The sequence below is a fragment of the Pseudopodoces humilis genome, chromosome 5 (genome assembly GCF_049639895.1).
Source record: "Pseudopodoces humilis isolate 2021_Gansu_Grassland_sample_001 chromosome 5, ASM4963989v1, whole genome shotgun sequence".
NCBI lineage: Eukaryota > Metazoa > Chordata > Aves > Passeriformes > Paridae > Pseudopodoces > Pseudopodoces humilis.
In genome coordinates this window covers 56,790,966-56,807,302 of record NC_142204.1, presented here as the reverse complement: position 1 = coordinate 56,807,302, position 16,337 = coordinate 56,790,966, and the positions used below count along the sequence as shown (strand labels likewise).

General features: G+C 36.0%; 1 protein-coding gene across 3 annotated transcripts in view; it reads left to right on the top strand.

Annotated features, from left to right (window-relative positions):
- TAFA5 (TAFA chemokine like family member 5) overlaps positions 1 to 16,337 on the top strand; it is a 450,274-nt gene that overhangs the window by 80,199 nt on the left and 353,738 nt on the right. The window lies entirely within an intron of this gene.

Genomic DNA, 16,337 nt, shown 5'->3' with positions numbered 1-16,337 from the left:
CCTTCAGGGATGGTGATTTAACCACCTGCATGGACAGTCTGTTCTGATGCTTGGTAGCCCCTTCTCCTCAAGAATTTTTTTTCCTAATATCCAATTTAAACATCCCCTGGTGCTCCTTGAAGACAGTTCCTCTTGTCCTGCCACTTGCTTTCTGGGAAAAAATGCCAAAAAACACCTGGCTGCAACCTCCTTTCAGATAGTTGGAGAGAACAATGAGGTATCCCCTGAGCCTCCTTTCCTCCAGGCTAAACACTCCCAGCTCCCTCATCCACCTCTCACCAGACTTGGGCTCCAGACCTTTCCCCAGCTCCATTGCCCTTCTCTGGACTTGCTCCAGCACCTCAGTGTCTTTCTTACAGTGAGAGACCCAAAACTGAACATGGGATTTGAGCCCCACCAGTGCTGAGTACAGGGCAATCACTGCCCTGGTCCTGCTGGACACAGTATTTCTGATCCAGGCCAGGATGCTATTGGCCTTCTTGGCCATTTGGGCACACCCTGGCTCATGTTCAGCTGGATGTTGACCAGCACCCCAGCTGCTTTCCTGCCAGGCAGCTTTCCAGCCATGCTTCCCCAAGTTTTTTCTTCAAGTCCATAGGAAAATATCAGAAGTATCTTTCCATACAGTGAAGATCCCATCTGCTGACTTTTTGGAGGGGAGTGGTTGTACTTACAACAGTCCTCTTTTGCTTAATAGCTAATGATTAAAATAGTCTGATAGAGCACATTGAATTTATTATTTTTAATTTCTGGCAAGTGGTGTAAGAACCAGGCTACAGGGCCATGGATAAGAGTACTGATTATTCTAGAAGTTGAATCTGAATGCTAACAACAGATGCAATGGTTGGGAAAAAAGGTAGTAAATATCTAATTTTAGTCTAATAGGACGAGCAATGAATTTGCAGGAGTTATAGATTTGGTTCCAAATGCAGTTCCTTGAATATGACTCAATTTAATTTTGAATCAGTATTTCTTGCTGTCCTGGTTACGCCGTAGCCTAGTTTCAAATAATCACGCACGGCGATTGCTATGGATATCTTGTTAGATAGGGATTCAGTATTTCTGAGCTGGGTAGAAACGGAAACCCACCTCACAATTCAAGTATGAACAGTGTGAACACAAAGATGGTTTATATGACAACAAACTGCTACTTGCTACTAAGTCTGATACTTTATTCTTCAGAGAGACACAGGCAGTGTGGACCTAGGCCAAGATAAGGATGTAAGGGAATGGATGGCCAATGGATATAAAGGAATCTATTGCACTAGAAATATGGGTGTGGGCAAACATCCTAGTGAGGTTACATTACAGTGTATCTTACTAAAATAATTAAATTTTAGAAGTTGAAATCTTGATATAAGGAGAATTTTGAATTAATCTGAGTCACTCTGTGTAAATTAATCAAATACAACCATAAAAAACCTCAGAATTTAAAAGTATTTATTGCTTATTCATTGTGAGCCATAGAGGAAGGATATATATGATATGTTTTAAAAATAAAATTATTTGAATAGGTACCATTTCAGACATGGTACTCCCAAATGAACTTGTTGCAGAGGGCTTACTCATAATAAAATTTCCCTCTATTGTACTATGAAAGTCTAATGTTCCTCATTTAATTAATTTTGTCAAAGAAGAAGGATTCCCAAATGTCTTCACAAACTTTATAGCATAGCAATTTTTAAAGCGCTTAACATTTATGATTAGCTTTGTTAGGCATATCTAACAATGTATATTCAGTTTGCCACCTTTCTGCTTTATATGTGGGTTGCATCTCTGGGAAATATACAAAGTCTGGGTTGGTTTATTGATTTAAATTTATTTATAATCTTGTTAACTTTTAGAAAACATCTATTTTAATTTATTCAGTCTATCCAAAGTATAGAATCCATGCATAGAAATATCCCAAATGCCAGATGAATTTTTCTAATAACAAAACCTGATGTTTATGAATAAAAATTCTTTATGAATATATTTTTACAATGTGTATTTACTTTAAGTGTATGAGATAAAACATAACTTTGTTCTGATTTCTATAAATGCTGTTTAAATTATTTTTGCAGCCTTTTTGAAGCATTCACATCATGTTTGAAAGAAATGTTAATAGTATAACAAATTAAATGCTGTAAGTATTATGATACAGTTTTGTTAAAATGAGAAATGTATTCTCTCTTTTAAGAACAATCTACAAGTATGGATAATATTTTGAAAGTGAAATATAAATTTCACAAATTCTCTTTAAAGTACTGTAAACAATTCAGTCATGGAAATGGTCTGTTGAAGTGGACAATACAAGAGTGAACTAAAACTGCTTTATAGACCTTTGACTACTCATAAACCAAATCTAATGTATTTCTCAAGTTTACTCAAAAAGCAATTTTTTTTTTGGAATCTAAGATGTAAATGTAATAGTAAAGAGAAAAGTTGCATCTTACACAGCAGTGAAGAAACAAGTATGTGTTTTAGTGTCACAATCTCAATTCAACAATAGCTAAAAATTTCGAAAGTAGATAATCTGACAGTCTAAATGAAAAAAATAGCATGAAAAAAAGTGTCCTTGCACAGAAGGGAGTTCTACATACAAATCAAATACAGCAAAAGTTAAACGTAAAAATAGAAACCAGCAAGGCTATTTATTTCCAATAAATAATTATAATAAATAAATAAATAATAATAAATAAATTGAATACCTCAAATTTCAGAAAATTATTTATCTGTGCCCTGGAGAACTGATTTATCCCCTTTGTGCACCACCCTGGAACTTTCCTTGCATTAAGAATAAGAAGAGTTAGCTAAACATGATTTATGATGTATATTATATGCCAAGATCTGATCTTGGACTACAACTACTCTAAAATCTCTACTTTTTTAATTTATCAAAGATGAGTGAAAGTGGCAGCAAAAAAATTGGCTTTGATTTTAAATGTAAGTAATTATTTTTAGTGTGGCGCTTACTGTGAAAGGCCACAGAAAGCGTAGTATTCTAGGATGAAATCACAATTGGCTTCCATGCTGCTGTATCATTATGACAATCAAGATTTCCCTATAGAGACATCAAAGACCTATTGAAAATATATTGTGAGAAGAAAAGTATGGCAGTATGTGAGTGACTTGCAACATGGATCATTAATACAGCGATTATATTTCCAATAAAACTGAAAATGCACTTTGGATGAATGACCATCCTAATCCTATACTAACGAGCAGGAGTACTTAAAAGGTAGTCTCCTGAATAGACTAAAAAAAGCAACATTCTTTGGTATGTAAAGGTACTCTTTACATTAAAAGGATATTATGCAAGCTGCTGATTTTGGCAGGGGTAGAGTTAATTTCCTTCATTGTAGCTAGTGTGGAGCTATGATTTGGATTTGTGCTGAAAACAATGTTAATAATATAGAGATGTTTTCAGTATTGCTGAGCAGTGCTTATACAGAGCCAAGTCTTTTTCTGCTTTTCATACCGTATCACCAAGGAGGAGGCTGGGAGTGCATGAGCATTTGGGAGGGGACACAGCTGTGACCCCAGTTGACCCAAGGGATATTTTATACCATATGTCATCATAAAAGCTGGAGGAAACTGGGTGAAGAAGAAAGCAGGAGACACTTGGAGTGGTGTTTGTCTTCCCCAGTAGCCATTCTGCATAATGGAGCCCTGATTTCTGGGGATGGCTGAGCGCCTGCCTACCCATGGGAATGGTGAAAGATTTCCTTGTTTGGCTTGGTCTGTGTGCAGTTTTTGCTTTACCTATTTAAGTATCTTTATCTCACCCCATGAATTTTCTCACTTTTACCTTTCCAATTCCCTCCCCCATCCCTCTGCTGGGGGAGTAAACAAGTGCCTGCGTGGGGTTTGGTTGCCAGATGGGCATAAACCACAACATAAGTGTAAAATGTTTAGGAAAATATGGGGCTTTATTTCATTGGCTTACTTATGGCAAAGAAGCTGGAAGATTTTAAGCAAGACTGCAAGAACCTAGGAATGACTACGTGTGTTCAGCTCAATGGTCCATCTCCTTCCCTGTCTCCAACACTCATGTGTTGGTATTCAAGGGGATTGAGAACAGGACAAGCATATATTGTGTGTCAGAAAAACTCTTCCAGCTTTTCCCATATTAGATATTTTTCTGACTGTGATGTGATTTCTTACATTACTAACTCTCAGCTGAACTTTCTTCTCCATATTGTCCTGTCTTCCCTTGAATCCCAACACACAAGGTGTTCTACATGCCTATTTGTTTTGAGAATCATGTGCTTTTGTTTCCCTAGAGCATGACTGCTGTTAGCTTTATTTGAAACTCACAGGTGCTTGTAGTTTCATTTGATACTCCCTAAATAACTTTTCACTATATTTTCTTTTATCTTTTCTTTCTTTCCAGGTTATAAATTGATGGGATAGTAGAATTGATGGTATAATCAGAAGCTGCTTTTAAAAAGTGCTGATATTTGCCTAGTTGCTATTTACATGATAAATGTTCCTGCATATCATTGTTGCTACAGACTTACCGACTATGCATTACAAATATAGCAGCTACCAGTGTTTGAGCCTTTAGGCCAATGGCAAGAAATATCTATCAGAAAGCTTTCAATTAACGCTGTTTGTATTGTTGTAACCTATGTTAGAGATGCTCTGGTACTCACCTAGGAGCTGGGGACTCTTCCCATAAAACCCAATTTGTATGACTTTCTTCAGAAGACCTTAAATGCTGAGCTCTATCATTCAGGACTCACTAAGATTTCTTTCTTTAGCACTGTTTGAGTGAACCTGCCAATTCCCATTTTAAGATGTGAAAACCTCCACTGTCTTCCTGTAATTCAGCCAAATGGTTGAGGGCTTTATATTGGGAGGAATTTGAGTTTCCTGTAATTTCTTACCTGAAAATGGGAATTAGGATTGTCCTCCTAAAGTTTAGCTGGTTTTTCTTTGGTTGGTTTATTTTCATTGAAGTGCTCTTTTAAGTCATATGAGTATGTAAAAGGCATGTAAAGGCAGGGAAGTTATGTTCCATTATTGCTCATGCTGTCACTTACTGTTAGTTCATTGGTGTACAAAACTCTACACCTTAGTGCTGCGCTTTTGTAGCAGACTATTTTACACAGTGGCTGTTGGGCATCAGTGCAGTATCACTGCTTTTAAAGCAGTGTGAAAAACTGTGAGTTTTTCAAAATTATAGTAATGTGATCAAAGCATTGTTTATTAGCTTTTTATAAGCCCATACATATGGGTACATGTATTTTCTGTGTAGATGCTGTTTTCTATTAGTTTGACTTCCTTTGGATTTTGTATTTCCAAAAACAATTGTAACATTTTTCTTGTGCAGAATTTTACTTTGGCACACTGCTAACAGCAGTAGGTGTTTTCTAGTATCTCTTACCCTGCCCCTGCCAACTACCACAAATGGAATGTTTGTATCTGCTTTGAGCTGCACACCAAATTGGAAACAGTTGTTGTGCTTATACTGTGCCTTCACAATTGACTGATGACAACTACCCTTCAGAGTATTGGGGTTTTTTTATGCCTAATTATTTTTACTGCAGCACTGGGAACTTATGAAAATCCTGTGAGCAAATCTTGGACAACTTGAAGTCAGGAATAATAGAGTAGTGAGAAGGATTGAAAAAATGGCAGAAATTTGGTTAATGTCAAAAAATAACTTTTCAAAAGTACATTTACTCTTTCACCTGGAATATTATAAATGTTTGAGAAGGACTCTGTATTTTATTTTCCTTTTCTTTGTAATTACTGTAAATGCAGCAGTCATTACTACATTTTCCCATGACATTTGCAAATGACTTTTCTGGTACCTCCTCCTCCTTTCCTGGAAATAAAAAGGTTTTCTTTGCATTATATTTTGCTTCTTGGTACTGTGCCTAGGAATTTTCTACCAAAACCAAAGCAAAATCTTTAGTATTGTCACATTTTTCTCACATAAATTTTTTTAGTAAGAAGAGCAAGAATTTTTATTTACATATTTATTTTTCTTTAAAAATATACTACAGTTCATCTATCTATAACATATTTCAGAAACCGTAGATAGTAAGGTTAAAGATTTTGTGTCAGTAAGAATAAGATTTTGTCTCAAAGCTTTTAATCATAAACAATGCTATTTGCAATCAAACTATATTTAAAACAAATTATTGTTTTCTTTATTTCAACATTAAACTACTAAATTAGCAAGGGAACTATATGATTAACATATTTGTATTTAGTTGGTACTTAATTTAGCTTGGTTTTAAAGAAACTTGAAATTTTTGTAAAAAACATTCTCCTTATATATTCCTATATAATATAAATTTGTACAGAATTCATAAATACTTTTAAAAATGTAGTCATAACTAACCCGTGTGTTGGTTTCTGTGATTGCTTTTTTAAGTCTAAATAAAGCCATTCTACAGTATAAGTAATTTTAAAGTTGTCATCTATAAGCAGGCATACTTACTGCTTCTTGGAAATGAGATCATACCCAAGTGAGAAGTTGATTTGATGAGATAATGTGTTGTAAAGGGAACAGTATCTGAGTTTGAATGAAGCTGCTTTAGGAATAGTATTCTAATGTTTTGCTGTGCTTTAATGACTGTATTTTTACACAGAAGGGAAAGGTACCTGTGGTTGTTTCATATATATATGAAATATTTGAAACATTGGAAAAAAATTGTTCTCTGGAAAATGAAGGTCATACAGGCAGTGCCACAAATATTTTAAAATGTTGTGCATGTATGTCCTCACAAATATTAAATTGCAAAAGTTGAACTTAAATTCTCATGACTGTGAACAGTTCTCCTGACTACCTGAGAATGTTGAATAATGTGTGCAAATAATCTCTGTGTTGACATAACTAATTGTTCTAAGTTTTGGGCTGGCTTTGTTGTTGGTAGTTCACAACAGAATATACAGATTCTGACACAGATAATACTTCAGAACTTGACTAGGAAATGCAATTTAAGATCATTGAGAAAATCATTCAGTTTTTTCTAAAAATGTAGAAGAAAAAGTAGTATGCATTTCCTCAGAAACACTATGTGGGATTTATTACACAAGTCTAATTAAAATTCTTTCTTTAAACATCCGCTTTTTAGAATTTCTTAATTTCTTTTGTTCAAGAAACAAAAGTTCTGCTTACAGAACTTTATTCTCTTTATTTTTTTATGGATTTGATTTAATTTTTCAGTGGAATTTCTTCTGTAAAGTATATTTTCTTAAACTACTTATGTATTTTTTCCTAATGTGAGGGATTGCCAACAACACTGACTGATGGTGCTGAGTAAGGCACAAATGGTGACTTTGCAAAGAAGAGAGGTACCAAAGGTAGTATTTTGCAATCAGCAAGTGTCAGTCCCAGAGCAGGGCAATACTTGGGTCACTGCTCAGATGAGCTCCTTGGACCTTGGCAGATAAGTGGAATCTCTGAAAAGCTGAAATAAAAAGATCTTGCCAGGTTGTAGAAAATCTGCTCATACCAAATTAGCACCAATGTAAGCAAGCACTTTACATGGATTCTGATTATTGTATCATGTAGGCATTTGGCTGTGATAAAGGCTTATAGGCTAAGTTTCCTTTAGAAAAAAAATTCTCACTTAGAAATTTACCCTAAGTTATTGCCAATGGATCCCCTCTCTAAAACCCATTGTCTCATAAAAATTGTAATAAAACCTTAAGTACTGTCACAGACAGAGTGCATACATAAACCATCCTTAAAAGTGGGCATTTGAAATAACGTGACAAAAATAATACATTTACAAGCCATCAGATCCAAGAATATAATAACTAGGTATAGGGCTTTACTTGCTATCCTTACTCCCAGAGAGAATGAGCATAAAAAGTAGAAAAGTTACATGAGTATCTGGTGAATTTTTGAACTTGGAAATTCTTAAAATAAGAGAGAAATATGGAAGTTCTGAATGAAACTTCTGCCTATTTTTCTAGTGCGAGGAGAGCTCTGCGGGCAGGTTAGCAGTAGGAACCTGAGGGAAAAGATGAGACTGAAATGAGAGGAGATCTAGGAAACCTCTTAGTTCCCTGGTAACTGAGGTACAAAAAACTGCAAATTTAGATGTTTGGGGTTTGGAGAAGTCTTAGTATGACCAGCTTTTCTGCTTGTCTATTCTGCCTAATATCTATTATGTTTCAATCATTCATATTCTATACTCAATTTTAATTCGGGTGCCTCAAGACAGGCTGTATTCGTCAGCATAGGATCCAAAGAAAGATAAGAAAAGAATTTCATTTCTTCAACTAAAATAATTATTTTTTTACAGAGTTCTGCTGGAATTGCACACATAAGTTTGGCAGTTCTCCATTCTGATTTCTTTGTTTGTGAAGCACAGAATAATGGTAGCAACATTTCATTAAGAGGAAACCATGCTAAAAATTAATGAAAGCTTACTATTTTTTATAGCTGCATTGCAGATTTTACTCTCCTCTGGCGGGTAAAACCTTTATACTATCGTGACCTAAATATTTATAGTTGTCTGCAACCCCTGTATGTAAGATATTTATTGCTTTTGCTACTAGTTTCATGTCAGGATAGAAATATACCAGTGTGTGTGTGCCTTGTATATCAGGATTATGTAGATTTGCTTATAGTTCATTCACAGGGTGCTCCATGAGGGTATATTCCAGGAGCAGGTATGAACTCATTTACTTTTTGGAAAGACCTAGTCCTTGTTTTTTAAGCTTTACAAAATGGTTTTCTGAAATACTAGCTACTCAGGGGTGTGCAGTGCTTGTGTGCAGACATGGTTTTGGTGTGAGCTGTTAGGGTACAATGTACTCTGGCATACAAGAAACACATAAATACTTTTTTTTAAGACTATTTCCAGTGTCTTCTCTAAGCAGATTAGCATAGAATCATAGAATATAATCATAGAATATAATCATAGAATACTCTGAGTTGGAAGGAACCACCAGGATAATTGGGCCAACTTCCTGGCAGAAGACCCCAAGAATTACACCATGTTCCTGGGATCGTTGGCAAAATGTGTCTTGAACTCTGTAAGTGTCTTTGCTCTCTGCAGCCTCCTCCTGCAGGAGACTCCTGATGGCATTGAAGGGCTTGCACAAGAATACAAAGGAATAGGTCTTGATGTGTTCTTCTGGTTTTATGTGATGATATGTAAAGTTATTAATATATCTTGCAACAAATTGATACTTCCAGTAATAAAGGAATATCTGGCCAGGAATGAGGATTTCAAATTTACACTGAAAAGCTGAGGATCCCTGGCAGGCAAGATTCTTTGGGTTTTTTACCTTTTGCATTTCTGTGACTGAAGATGTGCAAGAATTGGCCTTTTCCCCAGGAAAATACTTTCTGTGGCATGGTAGTGATTTTTCCATGTAAAATAATTAAATAGTGTAAACAGGCAAAGAAGACACCAAACAAATATTTTTGGGTTTTTTTAAAAACTTAGATAATTCAGTTTATGCTTTCTGCAAAGATGCATCAGCAGTAGAGCATATGATTCTCAGTTACAACTCAGCATTATAATGAAAGGAAACAGGGATCCTCAGAATGCAAAAATGAAACAGATAAATCAGAGCATCAGTGGAATTCTAGGAATTTGGAATAGTAACTTCCTCGACCAACTTGTCACCCTTAAACCTCCTTTTCTCTAGGATAATGAAAAATTAAACCACAACATTATAATTAAAATGGTAGTTCCTGGAAATTTTTTTAATATATACATATGAATGTTTCAGCTTCTGTACATCAGCCTGATGCTATGATCATTTTGTTTTACATTGGAGAAAATTTCCACATGCTTAGATACTTAGATATTGTTTTAGAAATAAAAAGCATGGATCTTTTGCTAGCAGATTATTTGCTTTTCACGTAGAAACATCGAGTGATAGAACTTATGTTGTTAATTATCAGGTATTTATTGCAATCTGTGGTGGGAGATGGTCAGTCTGGATTTCCTTAAACAATTTGAATCCAGCAGAGTGCTTAGCAATTGTTGCTAAAAGACAGCTAAAGGAATCTGTAGAATGTTCACTGTAAGCATAGGTATGTGCAAACTTCCAGGCATTTGTCTTGACAGAAGAAGTAGAGCAGAGATGAAAGCCTACCTCCACAATGAATATTACACATTATGGTGTTCCGTAAATTTTTTTGCCAAAATAAAGACATCCCTATACGGTTTTTCTTTGCCTTGCATCTTAAGTCAATTTCAAAGGTTCTTCAAATAAACCTCAACAGAATTTATTCACTAGTTGAAACCTGAATTTCTCCTGCTTTCCCTGGTTGCCTCTCAGTGTTCATCTCCCGTTTTCAACATACAGTTAAAATTACCACCACAAGGTGGAGTTCTGAACTTTCCAGCGTGAACAATCTCTTCCTTACACCAAAAGGGAGCAACCGTAATTTCTTCTTAACTATTACACTGCAGCCACAGTGTCTGTCATGGTGGTTGGAGCAGCTGCAGGGCCTGTTGATGTTTCAGTGTCAGATTTGGAGACCACCTTTTCCTCCTGCAGGCAGGAGGATATTCATTGAGCATATTCAACACTGAGCAGTGTTGAATATGGCTCAATAAACCTGAGCCAGGCCCCAGCACATTGCAGTGATTTGGGTCCTCTTTGGAGTGCCAGGTGCCAGTAAAAAATATTTTATGAGTTTTTCTGGCTTGTGGACTTATTAAGGGATAAGGCACAAACATGTTGAGGTGCCCACTGCCCTGGGTACTTGTCCATACAATCCCTCACACCCCACAACTCCAAAATATCCAGCTGTTGGGCAGACCTCTGGATAATAATCTTAACTATTTGTCTGACCTGAAGGAAGGACTGAGCCATACAGAACATGCTCCTAGCAAAAAAAAAAACCTAGTTTGGTTTCAAGGGTAATCAAAGGATATTCAAAATCTTTAAAATTCTGAACTACTGTAATCAGCTTGGATGGCAAGAAGGGAAAAAAAGAGGGGAGAAAAAAATTAGGAGTGTCATCCCCATAGGTTGTTCCTCTCCGGAGAGAACAGCAAAGGTGTGACTATTAATCATTCCCAGGAGATGATTCCCAAAGCACAGAGTGCCTGCAATACTGAATGCAGACACCAGACTGGTGTCCCGACCAGCAACACTGTCAGTATCATTAGCCCACCCAATTAAATACACTGCAAGTAATGTATTAGTGCTACAATAGAAACTAAAAGCCACATATGTGAGAGCAAGTAAGTCCACATTGTGACTAGCAACTGTTAAACCAATGCAATGAATGTTTATAATAATTTTCTTTCAGCACACTCTGGTCAGATCTGTCCTTATTTCAACCCTCTGTGCCTCACATTGGGTGTCAAAATGGACTGATGCTGTTTTAAGCTGGAGATAAAACAGCACATAGCCACTCTCTCAAACCCCCTCCCTGAAAGGGAAGGAAAATTGAAGTAAAACTTGTATGTTGAGGTAAGAAGAGTTTAATAATTGGAAATACAGTAAAATACAATAATAATGTTAAATAATTAGAAGAATGATAAATAAAAAGAAAAAAAAAAAACCTACAACCAACCAACCAAGTGATGCACAATGCAATTGCTCATTACCTGCTGACAGATCCCAGACCTTCCTTCCTGAACCCAGGTTGGACTTCCCTTCTGGGTAACTCCCCCAGTTTATATAATGGGCATGATGTTCTACAGTGTGGGATATCCCTTTGGTCTGTTCAGGTCACCTGTCCCAGTTGTACTCCCACTCAGGTTTTTTTTGTGCTCTACTCACTGGCAGAGCATGAGACAAGGCAAAAAAGGATCTTTGACTTAGGATAAACATGCCTTCCCAAAAAACAAAAACTTCTTTATGTTATGAACACCATTCTCATTCTGATTCCCAAATGCAGCACTGTAACAGGTATAGAGAAAACATGAACTCTACCCTAGCTGAACCCAGGACATTCAATTATATCTGAAATTTGCAAGAGTGTTTAAAGATATAAACATACAGTAGAAAACAATAACTCTTAGTCTATTTAAATAGTTTCTCTAGAGTTTAATGCATTTACTGCTGGTTTTAGTCTCATCTTGTCATGTATATGCATAGGTGACAGTCTTAGAAATATTTTTTTTCCATTTTTGCTATTGACTGAGAAACACAGTTTTGAATCACATCAATGACATTGTTTCATATGATCTTTTTAGTGGTTACAGAGAAGGAATTTTGTATCACATAGACACTCAAATGTTTTGGAAGGAAAATCTACACTTATTACCCATATAAAAAATGAATTTTTATAAAGTGGGATTTAGTAAAATTAATTTGCTGTTTAAAGGAATTCTATTATGCCTGTTTAATCGTTGAGAATAAATGATTTCTTGCTTTGAAATTCTGACAGGATTTTCAAACACATATAGATTTGCCAAATACATGGTTTTGAAGGAATTTCTTTGTCTTTTATACAAGTAGTGGTTTATAAAATTACCAGTGTTTCTAGTTTCTTCTAAATGACTACTTTTACATATGCATAACTCAGAACTCAATTTGAATAGTTTAAATTATGCCTTTTAAACATATATTCCTAGAGTCTGATTAGGATGGTAGGACACTTCTTTCAAGGGACGATTAACCGATGGAGATGATTGGAGGGCTTTGAGTAGTTCAGCAGCTGCTCTGGTGGGTTGTGGTGCTGAAGGGACAGCTCATGGCAGCGTGAGGCAGCAGCGCTGCAGCAGGAGGGTGAGGCAAGGGCCATAGCAAGCATTAGGATATCATCATTATATTGAAATGATCAGAGAAGAGTTTTTAAAAGTTCCTTTATAATAAATATAATTGACTATAAACAAAATATTTGTAGTCTTCTTTATGGAACACACTACATTCTCTAGGATCATGGAAATGTTTAGGAGGGTTGTGAAGAAGTCCTAGCTCAAAATGAATCTGCTTTGTTGCTTAGGAGAAAGCAAACCAAGATATTGGGTATTGGGGCTTTTAAAAAACGTATTTCTCTTCTTCTTCCCTTTATTTTGTGAAAAAAAAAATAGCACATGATGCATATAAAATATATAAAATATAGCATATGATGTGATATTGTCTCAGCTTCCCTGCATATACTTTTTTTTGTAATATCTGGAATGTGATTTTACTCTGTTGTGTTATTCACTATTGAGGAAAAGTTCAAACTATTAATCTTTAATTAAACAAAATAAAATCAGCAGAATTTTAAAGCTGCAATTAACACTTTGCTCTCATTTTCTTTAACCTCTTTACTCAGTCATTAGGAATTTAAACTCTGATAATTTGAGCAAAGTTTGAAAATCCTATTGATATTTTCATTTCTTATATGTTATAGGCATGTTCTTCATGTATTTTAAAATGTTCCCTTAAACTTTGTTTTAGCAATAAATATTGTAAGCTGCCTTAGCTCTAACTTTCATCAGTGTTTTGCAAATTTCTGTTTCTTAGAGTGTCAGGTAGTGTCATTTTTGGCCTTATCAAATAACATAAATTCTATATAAAGTTTTGGAGCAAGAAAACATTATCCATGTATCCAGGTCTCATGTGGAGTTGACTGCAGTAAAATTTCTGTGGACATGAAAGCCCATGGAAGACATCTTTGCCTGCCATAGTGGCCTGTAGATCCCTGTGGTAGTTAGTATTGCATGCTATTGCTCAGCTGAACAACAGCTTCAGTCACCATCTTCTCTCAGAAACAGTCTTCTTTGATTCCTTCCATTTTGGTTGAGTTTTGCCTAAATTAATATGATGAGTCAAGAGAAAATGGGTATAAATTGAAATAAAATTTTAATTTATTTTTTACTTATAAGGGTGTTTGAACACTAGAAGAGGATGTTCACTAGGGTTTGGTGATCTGCATCCTCACAGAGAATTCTGAATTACCTATATCCCCAGCTGACCCTGCTCTGAGCAATGAGATTTGACTACATGATCTCCAGAAGTTTCCTCTAACTTCAACTACTCTGTGACCATAAGACTGTAAAATGAGAGGAAATTACCTCTGCTACCAAGTGAAATGAAGCTACATGAAACAGACTCATGTTTTTATTTGAGATTCTAGGTGATAGCTAGCATTGTTTCCTCAAACTTTTCTCACTCATTGGGCCCTGGTTTTCTGTGTGAAAGTCAGAAAGGCCATGTGCTTTTCCGTAGTCAAGCACAGGCACAACATAAACCAAGAAAAATCAAAAGTAACAAAACATTACCCCACAACTAAATTTCTGGCTGTCTTTTAGTACTGTCATATTATATCAGAGATTGCAAAGAATGAAAGTATTGCCTTTCACAAGGGTGAGTGTGCTTCACTTGCCATTCTCTAAGATCTTCCCCCTATATTTTGGTGACAATCTGTTACCTCCTGGTAAAATTAGCACAATGCTGATCGTGACCAAATGTCAAATGGAATTTTATGTTTGTTTTTTTTTTTCATTGACTCATCATGACCCCCTTCACTGATTATGTTGGTGGTGGTTGTCCATTTTAAGTGAAGCCATCCATTTTAACTGATACTCACAATTCCGAGACTCTTCCCGTTGGTATGATCATCCTGTGAGGAATGACGAGTGCTATTGCTTAAGCCATCACAACTATCTGGGGCTCCTAAGCTTGCCTAGCTCCATATGTTCATATTTAACTGCTTAACTTTCAGTTTCCAGTATGGGATTCCTGTGGCTTTCTTCATTAGTGTTTGGCCAGGCACTCTACACACTTCACAGCAGAGGGCCCTTGCTAACATCTTGTAAGTGGTCTCTCTGGTACCCGCTGTAACTTCAGTAGTCTTTCTTTCCAGATTGTCTGAAAAGCATCCTGCAGGTTCCTGTACATTCTAGGCAAGGGCTGATTTTCTCCTCAAGTAGGGATTTTTCTTCATGTGTGCACTTCTGGACTTGCCAGACACGTGAGCTTTTAGTCAGTCCTTTATACTGCACTTCTAAACTGCACATAAATATAGCTAATCTAATAACCTCTATGCCTGTGAATATGGATTTTTTGTATGAGGGACTGCACTCCTTCTTAGTGGGAACTATGCAGGCTGCTATTTCAAAAAGTCAAAATATATTTATTGATATTATGGCTTTTGTATCATTTCAGGTAACAGAATAGTTTGTCTCAGTCAGCTTTATATATGTGGGAGCAAAGTAGGGCAAAAAACCTGTTCTAACCAGATAACATGGCCTGATTTCAGTATTAGGAAACAGTCCCAGAGGGGATTATATCTCCAAGAGGGTGCTCTAAGTGTAGTCTTCCTTTAGTCCTTTGTTAGAAACAGTTCTTACTCTCCTGTTTGACGGCATTTCACCTGGAACTAGGAACTATTAAATCCTATTATCCTTTCATTTGAGTGCACTTCCATTTATCTCTACCCAATCCTTGTGTCAACAGTCTCAAAAGAAATTAAGGGAGTCAAATTTATGGTACAGGACAATTTTTTGTCTTTCATGTGACACTGGTTTTTATGAAACAGAATGGTCCATGAGCAACAGGTTAAATCAGAGGAGGCTTTTTGCATGTGCAAACATGAACAGGTAGCTGTGATGGTAGTGAACAGGCAAAGAAAATCTTGTCCTGTACTTGGGAGAACCAGAGAAAATGAAAAACTATTCCTGCATCTGAACTGAGCACCTAAGCTCTTTAATATCAAGAGTCTCTTTTTCTCTAACCTGATAATTTTGCTAATGTACAGTCTATCTTCTTATTACTCTGGTAATAAAAATGATAATAAAAATTACCCAGAAGTACCCACTCATTGCAGTTTTCTGGTCCTGTAGTGAGAGTATGAAGAGCTTAAGTAATATTTTGTCTAAATTTGGAGCTTGATTTAGTCTGTAGGGAACAGATATCTGATCTCTAAGAATAGAATGTTCCTTAACACGCTAAGGTTGCTAAAGGCAGACATCTCAGGAATTTCCAGTCCAAATAGGGATGTGTGACTTTAAGTGCACACAGAAAGGACAGAGGGATGGCTGAGAGAGAATTGGTGGGGGAAAGAGGAAGAAAGAAAAGAAGAGAAAGTAATAGAGATGGAGAGAGACGGAATAAGAGATTCTATAATGGAAGTTCTTGAACGATAAGTGGTCTGAATAACGGTTTGTACAGTGATTAAATGTATGTGTTAGGCTAAAATGGATCTGAGGACTGTCTAGTCTATCTTCTTATGGGAATTAGGATCACCACAATGGGTATTTATCAACTTATTCTTATACATGTGTTGAAATGTGGATTCACTATCAATAATAAACAGCTCCATTATTTATTTAATTGTCCCAACAGATGAGCTCTGTTTCCAATCAGCATCTAATATAAATTCATTTTCCTATCTGGCAGCTCTAATTAAAACCAGGTCTAATTTATCTACATCTTTCTTAAAAGATGAAGCCATAAACTGAGAAAAGTGCTGCTGT